Here is an 11,329-nt window from a genome sequence, read left to right on the forward strand (position 1 = left end):
AGCATCTCCACTTCTGACCTTATGATGGAGGGAAGGTCATTGATGAAGCAAGATACCCTGAGGAACACCTGCAGCGATGTCCTGGGCTGGAGATGATTGGTCACCAACAGCCACAACCATTTGTGCTAGGCATGACTCTAGCCAGTGGAGAGTTTTCCCCCGATTCCTATCGACTTCAATTTTACTAGGGCTCCTTAATGCCACACTTGGTCAAATGCTGCTTTGACGTCAAAGAGTCACGTTCAGCTGTATTGTCCAAGTTTGGACCAAGGTTGTAATGAGGTCTGGAGTCAAGTGGTCCTGGCGGAATCCAAACTGTGCATCAGCGAGCAGGTTATTGCTGAGTAAGTGTCGCTTGACAACACTGTCGATGACAACTTCCATCACTGCTGCTGATTGAGAGTAGACTGATGGGACGGTAATTGGCCAGATTGGAATTGTCTTGATTTTTGTGGACAGGACATACCTGAGAAATTATTCACTTTGTCAGGTAAATGCCCATGTTGTACCTATACTGGAACAACTTGGCTAGAGGTATGGCTAGTTCTGGAGCACAAGTCTTCAGGTGTTGTTGGGGCCCATAGCCTTTGCTGTATCCAGTGAACTCAGCTGTTTCTTCTGGACTGAATTAAATTGACTGAAGATTGGCTTCTGTGATGGATTGTCCACTTGGTGCTTCTGGTGGTTGCAAACACCAGCCTTGTCTTTTATACTTGTGTTTTGGGCTCTGCAATCATTGAGGATGAGGATGTTTTTGGAGTCTTCCCTCATTAGTTGTTTAATTGTCCACCACCATTCATGATTGGGTGTGGCAGAACTGTAGAGCTTTGATCTGATCCTTTGGTTGTGGGATCATTTTGCTTTGTCTGTAGCATGCAGCATCTGCTATTTAGCATGCATGTAGTCCTGTGTTGTAGCTTCCCTAGGTTGGCACTTCATTTTTAGGTATGCCTGGTGCTGCTTCCAGCATGCTCTTCTGCAATCTTCATTGAGCAAGAGTTGGTCACCTGACTCAAGTTAATGGTAGAATGAGGGATATGACTAGCCATAAGGTTACAGATTGTGGTGGAGTACAAGTCTGCTGCAGATGGTCCACAATGCCTTGTGGATGCCCAGTTTTGAACTGCTAGATCTGCTCTGAATCTATCCCATTTAGCACATGGTAATGTTACACATCAAGGTTGGAGAGTTTCTGAATGTGAAAGTGGGACTTCGTCTCCACAAGGATATTGTGGTGGTCACTCCTATCAGTACTCCTACCAATACTATCATGGGCAAATGCATCTGTAACAGATTAGCGAGGATGAGGTCAAGTACGTTTTTCCCTTGAGCTGCTTCTCTCACCACCTGCTGCAAGCCCAAGCTGGCGGCTATGTCCTTCAGGTCGTGGCCAACTCGGTCAGTAATGGTGCTAGCGAGCCACTCTTCGTGAAGGATACTGAAGTCCTCACAAATAGGTGTATGAACCCAAATATGCTGTCCTAGAAAGAAAGGCTATCGTGAAAATAGGAGTTCGGTCAGAGTATAGGTAGAGATAAGTCTATGTTATGTTTTTTATGGAATGAGGAGCTTATGTAAGTGATGTATCTCAATGTTAAAATTTTATGTGAAATAAACCAGTTTTTTGGTCTACATTTGTGTCTCGTCCTGACAGGCAGCATTGATTCATTAGCCCCACCTGCCAAGATTTCACGTCATCCATGCAGACCCTGATGCATCCATTTGGTAGTAATGGTGCTAAACTGTCTTCACCTACTGTGGTCAGCAGAGGGGAAAAGGCAGAGCTGCGCCATCTGCTGAAGAGCCCGATCAGGGGAATGTATATCAGTGAATGTGCAGTGTTACACTAGGGGGATATGAAGCAAGGGTTTTATTGTTATGATCCCTGGGTCATGCTATCATTTGATTAGATATTGGGCTGTGACACATTCTGGACGCACTAGGTCCATTTAAGTGAGTGTCCAGTGATTGACTCAGAGGATCTCGTGAAAAATTTGAATGGATTTTACATTCATGAAAGCCTAAATGGCAGCAGAAAAAAACCCAAAACCAGAATTAAGAAAATTATTCCATTAACAAATGGGACAAGGACTAGATTGAAAGTTTTGGGCAAAAGATGCAGGGGAAGCACTTTTTTAATGCAACGGGTGGTAATGACCTGGAACTCGCTGCCCACAATGGTGGTGGAAGCAGAGACGATCAATAGTTTCAAGAAGATGTTGGATGGCCACTTGAGAGAAATAGACTTGCAGGGCTATGGGGATCAAGCCAGGGATTGGGACTGACTGCATGGCTCCGTCGCGAGCCAGCATGGACTCGAGGGGTGGAATGGCCTCCTTCTGTGCCGTAAATGACTCTAGGCAAACAGCTTTTAGGCCATTTATAATCTTCTTACATTACTGTTTAAGTAAATTTTGTTTTCAGTTCAATCCTTGGGAACAATGGATGTGCATTATGATTTGGAAGTGAAAGTGTACCAATGTAAGGAACAGAAAAAGATGCAAGAGATTTTATTTGAATATTTTAATTAGGGTCCTGTCCTGCTTCAGGCAGGAGCTTCCTGCATCTGCCTCCAAACCAGTTGGAAGTTATATGCAAACAAGGCAGCGACTTGGTTTGTGAGTCTCCAACGTTTTTGTTCCCCTCATGTGCCATTCTGACTCTCAACCTTGGTTGCTTTAGCTCAATCTTGCTCTCTTACATTTTGAGCGTCAGTCAGCATCTCAGTGCAAGTCTAGGTTATGGTCTCACTACATAGCTCTGATCATGATGACTCTTACCTGCCCGTCACACAAATTTCCTTCTTGCTCTTGCGCTTTGATCTCCCTTGTTCTTACTCCTGTTGCAAGTGACTTCTATTTTCCACTATCTGTTCCTCTATGTTTTTCAGTTCATCAATTATTTCCTTCTCTGAACTCAATCCTGCAATTCCATACTTGTTCTTAATGTTTCACGCTGGAGTTATATGGAATCTACAGCACAGATATAAGTCATTCACTTCAAGCAGTCTGTGCCAGTGTTTATACTCCACAAAAGCATCCTCCCACTCTAATTACATTTTCCTATACTGCTTTCCCTCTCCTAGGTCGTGTGCCAGCTGATCTCTATCCAAAATGACTGTGCATTCTTGCGAAGTGTTGGCATGATCAAGATGGAAACATGGTGACACTATCTTTGACAGTGGGCTTAAGTCTCTGCTTTTTGCAATAGTCACTGATGGTTGCCATGACTTATCAAGTTGTTCTCAATATTAGTAGCACAAAAATATAATTTAACCTGCAAAGGGGATTTGCCACAAGAAAACAGGCAACTAAAGATACCCAATAAAACCCAGCTTAAAAGCCAGATATCTGCACCCTAACTAGTTATACAGCCACAAATATTAAATTCTACAAATGCCTAGTGGTTGGCATCCTTCCATCTACGAAAGATGATGGATACACAGCAAACAATCCATTTAGGTGGGATGTCTTCCCTTGGTGCGCCTTTGCTGAGGGCTGTGAAGGCCAATCCTTGAGAGGCAGGTTTTGCCACAAATACTGCACGTGAAGCTGCCAAGCTGTGAGTTGTTTTTGCCGTCAGCACCTGTTGCCAAGCTGCTGTAGCAACTGGTTGTTGTGGTGGTGCACACCACAAGAGGTGTTGCTATTTCCCTCTTTCGTCAGCTAGTGACTCCCAGGTGCTATAGTTGACATTTAGGGCCTACATGTCACACTTGCAAGCATCCTTGAAGCGGAGCTTTAGGCACCCCACTGGTCATCTGGCCCCAGCTACCTCATCATACAGAAGGTCCTTGGGTATGCAACCGTCTTCCTGTTTGATTAGTGCCAACATACGTGGAAGCTCTGCCTTTGAGAGGGCTGCCAGGATATACCCATACCGTGCCACAGACAGTGAAGATGGTAATTATTGAGCTTCTTTTCCTGGTAGCTGTAGGTCGTCCATGTTCCACAGCCATACAGCAAGGGACTGAGAACACAGGCCTGATAAACCATCAGATTGGTCCTAAGGGTCGGCCAAAGGTGGTAGCTGCTTTCCCTATGTGTGTATCAAGCTCTGCATCAAGGGCAGATTATCTATCACCATGGATCCAAGGTAGCAGGATTTGATAATCACTTCCAGTGCAGTGTTATTTAGTGTGATTAGGGGCTGAGATGCTACACCTTGTCCCATGACCACAGTTTTCGTGACGCTTATAGTTAAGGAGAACAAATTACAGGCACGGGAGAGACAGTTCATGAGTCTTTGTTGCTGAGTTTCCGTGTGAGCGACTAGCACAGCATCATCAGTGCAGAGGAGTTCTGTGATCGGATGTGATGTGTTTTTGTCTTCGCTTTCAGCCTTCATAGATTGTTGAGCTTGCTGTCTGACTAGTTTTTTTAAAATTCTTTCATGGGATGTAGGCGTCACTGGCCAGGCCAGCATTTATTGCCCATCCCTAATTGACCTTGAGAAGGTGGTGGTGAGCTGCCTTCTTGAACCGCTGCAGTCCATTTGGGGTAGGTATACCCACAGTGCTGTTAGGAAGGGAGTTCCAGGATTTTGACCCAGCGACAGTGAAGGAATGGCGATATAGTTCCAAGTCAGGGTGGTCTGTGACTTGGAGGGGAACTTGCAGGTGATGGTGTTCCCATGCATTTGCTGCCCTTGTCCTTCTAGTTGGTAGAGGTCGCGGGTTTGGAAGGTGCTGTCTAAGGAGCCTTGGTGAATTGCTGCAGTGCATCTTGTAGATGGTACACACTGCTGCCACTGTGCGTTGGTGGTGGAGGGAGTGAATGTATGTAGATGGTGTGCCAATCAAACGGACTGCTTTGTCCTGGACAGTGTCGAGCTTCTTGAGTGTTGTTGGAGCTGCACCCATCCAGGCAGGTGGAGAGTATTCCATCACACTCCTGACTTGTGCCTTGTAGATGGTGGACAGGCTTTGGGGAGTCAGGAGGTGAGTTACTTGCTGCAGGATTCCTAGCCTCTGACCTGCTCTTATAGCCATGGTATTTATATGGCTACTCCAGTTCAGTTTCTGGTCAATGGTAACCCCGAGGATGTTGATAGTGGGGGATTCAGCGATGGTACTGCCGTTGAATGTCAAGGGGAGATGGTTAGATTCTCTTTTGTTGGAGATGGTCATTGCCTGGCACTTGTGTGGCGCAAATGTTACTTGCCACTTATCAGCCCAAGTCTGGATATTGTCCAAGTCTTGCTGCACTTCTACACGGACTGTTTCAGTATTTGAGGAGTCACGAATGCTGCTGAACATTGTGCAATCATCAGTGAACATTCCCACTCCTGACCTTATGATTGAAGGAAGGTCATTGATGAAGCAGCTGAAGATGGTTGGGCCTAGGACACTACCCCGAGGAACTCCTGCAGTGATGTCCTGGAGCTCAGATGATTGACCTCCAACAATCACAACCATCTTCCTTTGCGCTAGGTATGACTCCAGCCAGCGGAGGCTTTCCCCCCTGATTCCCATTGACCTCAGTTTTGCAAGGGCTCCTTGATGCCATACTCGGTCAAATGTGTGCAAGTAGACTCCTTCCGTATCTGCAGGGAAGGTGAAGTTCACGAGCATGGAGAAGAAGATGCCAAACAGAGTGGGGGCTAGGACACAACCCCGTTTCACTCCATTCTTCACTCCAAAACTGCCGGCAGTGGAGCCATCAAACTGTACAGTGCAGTAGATGTCGTCATGGAAGGAGCATATGAGAGTGAGGAGCTTCGGTGGACAGCCAATTTTTCCCAAAATTTTGTAGTGCCCTGCTCTCCCGACAGTGTTGAATATCTTAGTGCGATCTATGAAAGTAAGATGAAGGGGTATACTCTGTTTCCTGCACTTCTTTTGTAGCTGAAGTATGGAGAAGATCATATTCACAGTAGATCTGCTGGCACGGAAACTACACTGTGCTTTTGGGTACACTCAGTCTGCAAGTAAATGGAGTCTTTTATGTATGAGCCTAGCAAAGATCTTCCCTGTGACGCTAAGGAATGAGATGCCCCTGTTGCAGTCTCCTCTGTCGCTTTTGTTTTTGTAAAGTGTGATAATTTTGGCTGCACCCATCTCCTGTGGATCAGAGCCTACTCCAGCAGAGGAGGTCATAAAGGTGTGGCAATAGATGGGACTTACTGTTTCAGCAGTTCAGCTGGGATTCTGTCCTTGCTGTGTGCCCTTCTGTTCGCCAGACGGTCTATGGCCTTCTCGAGCTCCAGTGTTGAGGGTTCTTCATCTAAATCATCCATGACAGGAAGTTGCGAGAGACGTCGAGCGCAGACTGGGAGATGTCTGACACTCAGGAGTACAGTTCACCGTAGTGTTCAGCCCAGTGGGACATCTGTTTACTTCTGTCAGTGACTACTTCACTGTCTGCCAACTTCAGGGGAGCAATTTTGGTGATGGCAGGGCCAAGCACCCTCTTGATCCCTTCGAACATAGCTCATAGATTTCCTTTGACACATGCAGTTTGGATTCCTTGACATAAGCTGATCCGGTGTTTTTGTGCAGTATCTTCCCCTCCTTTGCACGACTGTCTTGGCTACTTTCAGGTCGTGCAGTGCCTTAGCTGTTGGGTTTACATTGTGCATCATGTAGGCTTTTTTTTTTACATCAATGACAGATATCATCTCAGCTGAGTAGGTCTAAAACCAGCCCTTCTTGTGGGTTCCACCTTTACCAAATGATGCTTCTGCTGCTTCATAAATGATTGAGCTTCTTGACTTCCAAGCTTCATTGATCCCAGCCTCTGTTCTCCGTTAAGGCTTTGGTGGGTAGCAAGCTTTCTAGTGACATTGCGAAGTACTGGTATTTGGCATCATTGCTTATGCAAGGGATGTTGATGTGTGGCGGGCCGTCGTGTTTGTAGCTGTGGAATATTCAGGGGTGCACCTTCACTCTGCTGCTGCTAAGAGAGTGGTCAGTGTTGCAATCTGCGCTGTGGTAGGTGCGGGTGTGAAGAACACTGGACAGATTACGCCTCCTCATGATGACCAGGTCTAGTGGGTGACACCATGATACCTTGTGGCAATGTCTGCCCTGGAAGAAGGTGTTGGTGATGCAGAGTTCATTCAGGGCACAAAGCTCAAGAAGGCATTATCCATTATTGTTGATCTTGCCCACCCCGTGACAACCGAAGCACCTTGGCCATGAATCACTGTCTGCCCCAACACGTGCGTTGAGGTCAGCCAGGATGATTAGCCTCTCACCATTTGGAATGTTCCTCAGAACGTCACCGAGGGAGTCATAGAAATGCTCTTTATCTGAGATACTGGTCTTCAGAGTTGGTGCGTAGACGCATATGATATTGACAGTGCCTCCATTGGATGATAACTGCAGGGCGATGAGGCGCTCTGAGGTTGCTACTGGTGTCTCAATTGACTGTATCAGCTGCCTGTTCACTGTGAAGCCTACACCATGATCATGACTATCTTCAGCACTCTTTCTATGCCAGTAGAGGGTGTAATTAGCCTCTCAAATAGAGCCTGTGTCGGCTAATCTGCTTTCTTGTAAAGCGACAAATGCCTAATACGCAACAGTTATCTTCATGTGTAGCCCACATAGGAACAGCAGTAGGCCATGTAGTCCCTCGAACCAGTTTCACCATTCAACAAGATTATGACTGATCTGTGACCTAACTCCGTATACCTGCCTATTCCCATATCCCTTACTACCTTTGGTGAACAAAAATCTATCTGTTTTAAATTTAACAATTGACCTAGCATCAATTTCCATTTACAGAAGAATTCTAAACTTCTACCACTCTTTTCATGTAGAAGTGTTTCCTAATTTCTAATTTGAAAAGTTTGGCTCTAAGTTTTAGACTATGCCCCTTAGTCCTCGCCTTCCCAACTAGCAGAAATAATTTCTGTCTATCTATCCTAACAGTTCCCCTTAATATCTTGAAAACTTTGATCAAATCACCCCTTTAACCTTCTAAATTGCGGGGAATAGGACCCTAGTTTGTTTAATTTCTCCTCATAGCTTAACGCTTGGAGTCCAAGTATCATTCTAGTAAATCTACCCTGTACTATCTCCAAAGCCAATATATCCATCCTAAGATGTGGTGCCCAGAACTGCATGCAGTACTCCAGGTATCGTCTAACCAGGGCTTTGTATAGCTGAAGCATGGCTTCTGCCCCCTTGTATTCTAGTCCTCTATATATAAAGGCCAGAATTCCATTTGCCTTTTTGATTATTTTCTGTACCTGTTCATGACATTTTACTGATCTACATAGCTGGATGTCCATGTCTCTTTGTACCTCTACTGTTTCTAACTTTTCACGATTTAGAAAGTATTCTGTTCTGTACTTTTTAGGTCCAAAAGTGGAAGACCTCGCGGTCACCTACATTGAAATCCATTTGCCACAGTTTAGCCCATTCGCTTAATCTATCAATATCTCTTTATAATGTTATGCTTCCATCCACACTGCTTACAATACACCCTATCTATGTGCCATTGCTGACCAAGCTGATGGATTATAAAGTCTGTGTTCTCAGCACCTAGTTGTATGGCTGTGAAATATGGGCAGCTTACAGTTAACAGGAAAAGAAGCTGAACAATTTCCATCTTTGCTGTCTGCAGAGCATTATGAGTATATCCTGGCAGAACAAAATCACGAATGCTACAAAGGCAGAGCTCCCAAATGTGTTAACACTAAGCAGAGGTGGCTTCAGTGGATCGGGCACCGCCGTAAGATAGAAGACGGTTGCATACCTAAGGACTTTCTGTATAGTGAGAGAGCCAGAGAAGCAATGGGGCACCCAAAGCTCCGTTTCAAGGATGCCTGCAAGTACGACATACAGGCCCTAAACATCAACTATTGCACTTAGGAGTCACTAGCTGATGAAAGAGGGAAATGGGAATGCCTCTTGTGGGTGGGCATGCACAACCACCATGTCCAGTGTCTACAGCAGCTTGGCAACAACCCAAAACGTCACCTGGCAGCTTCATGTGCGGCACTTGTGGCAGAACCTGCCTCTCAAGGATTGACCTGCTTTACTTCAGATGGTTGGAGGATATAGTCCCTATCAATTGGTCTATGGGCAGAATCTTAAATTGCCTTCTGTACTGTGTGACAGTCCTCCTGCTCTAGAAGGTACTACAATTAGTTCCACTTTTTCCGCACACTTGAATGCTTTATATGCAGGGAGACAGGCTTTCATCAAGGCTGAGATCTCTGAGAAAATGCAGAGAGCTCTGAGGCATCATATAAGGCCATCTAAGGTGGAATTTAATTCAGGAGATTTGGTGTATTATAACAGAGAGGGTCATAGGGAATGGAAGGACCCTGGTAAGGTAATCGGTCATCAAGCATGGAAGTCAAATTGTTAAAGTTCATTCCTCGCGATTGATCAGGATTGATTACAAAATTCTCAGAATCTGAGCAGTTGATAGAGGGAAACGATGCACCTTGTACCTCAAATACTCATGTGTTTTGTGATGAAGGTCCTGAGGAACAGAATGAGGTAGATCAAGGGCTGGATTGTAATGTGTGAGATTATGACGCTCAAAGAGTTATCGCATCCAAAGGACAATTGCCCCAAGTAGCTACTCAGGTAACTTATATTCCAGTGGGGTCTAATAGATGGAGGGATGCAACAATCGTGGGACTTGCAGGAAAATCTACAGGCAAGTTTAAATATTGGTTAAATCTTTGAGATGATGGTCAAGAAGCAAGGTCCATGGACTGGCAGAATGGGATGAAAGAGTGGAGGGTAAGAAAGCTCAGTGCAAGTTCCAATAGTGGGTCTGGAAGTGACTCTTGCGTAAGGAAGCAATCGTGTACTGGAGAAAGAGCCTCCGATAATGTGCAAGGGAGATCTTCTAGCAGTAGTCCCGAAAGACATCAAAGAGGGCGTAGTTTGAACAGATTCCACAATGAAACAAAGGCTAGAAAGCAGTCTCAGAATAGAACTAGAAGCAGAAGTCCTGATGACCGTGAAATATTCGTGGCTGCCAATAAACTTGAGGACAAACTAATAAGAGAAGCAAAACATAAAGAATTAAAGAGTTGGACAGAATTTGGAGTTTATTCTGAGATACCAGATAGGGGAAAGCCGGCCATGTCACATAGATAGATTTGTACTGAAAAAATCCTTCCCAATGGAACTTTTAAGGCTAAATTGAGGCTAGTTGCAAGGGATTTTGAAGAGCGATTGGGTGATACCGATGTTCGAGTGGACTCTCCTACAGTTGGAAAAGTAATCTTGAAATTTTTTTTTAGCTCTTTTGGCCACATATTCATGGGAGTGTAGATCCATTGATGTAAAAGCTGTATTTCTGCAGGGTGACACTTTTCAGAGAGAAGTGTTTCTGAAACCACTCAAAGAGGCAGCAGATGCAAAAGGAAACCTATGGAAACTGAACAAATGCATCTACGGCCTTAATGATGCTGCCAGGGCGTGGTATTTCTCAGTGAGATCTGACTGAACCAAGGCTGTCATTTGTTTTCATGGTAGTAGTTTAATTTTGGCTACCAGCTACTTTGAAAATAGAACTAACGGACATTCTAATCAGACTGACATCACAGTGTCACAGGCAAAATCCAATAAACTCTATGATTCTAATAGATAGAAAGATTGTGCTGAGAGTCTATGACATCATGGTTTTACTTGCTCTCACTCTTGTGCATCATGTTGATCCAGACTCCAGGACAATTGCCCCCTCTCAGAGGATAAACAGTCTCCTGTGATGTTCCTTCCTTCTTAGTAAATTCAATTCTAAACGGCTTCTAACTGACAGCTTTGTATCAAATATGTATCCTTAGTAACAGGAAAACATTCTGTGATGCAACAATCTCTGTTCGAAAAGTGTTCTAAACAGTAACTTGTCATTGAGACATTTAAGTCTCAAAATGTTTTCGCAATCAAATACCAATAATGCCAGTGCATCGTAAGCTACCTGCCTATTTATAAATGATGTCCTGATTGCAATGGACCATTCAGATGGGGATGGCCTTTTAATGATAGCATCTGTCTCTCTTGTGATCAGATAGTTTTGATTGCAAACATTACGAAATTTGACGGGTTAATAACGTTTGAATGCAAGTCTCTGTTGCTACTGGAGCGCTGTGAAGGAGCACACTGTGGGACATGGACACAACGCATGATGCTACCGGTGATGTAGTGGATCATCCAAAAGACTGGATTGACGTGCTAGGTACGTCTAATAAATGGTGCAGTTACTAGTAACAATTATAGAGATCTTACCTGAAATAAACTGATGTGAATAATTCACTATTGCAGGCAATGGGCTGCTGAAGAAGAAGATTCTAAAGCATGGCAATGTTAAACTCGAGAGGCCGGGAAATGGACAGAATGTGAAAATATGGGTGAAGA

The sequence above is a fragment of the Heterodontus francisci genome, chromosome 23 (genome assembly GCF_036365525.1).
Source record: "Heterodontus francisci isolate sHetFra1 chromosome 23, sHetFra1.hap1, whole genome shotgun sequence".
Lineage (NCBI taxonomy): Eukaryota > Metazoa > Chordata > Chondrichthyes > Heterodontiformes > Heterodontidae > Heterodontus > Heterodontus francisci.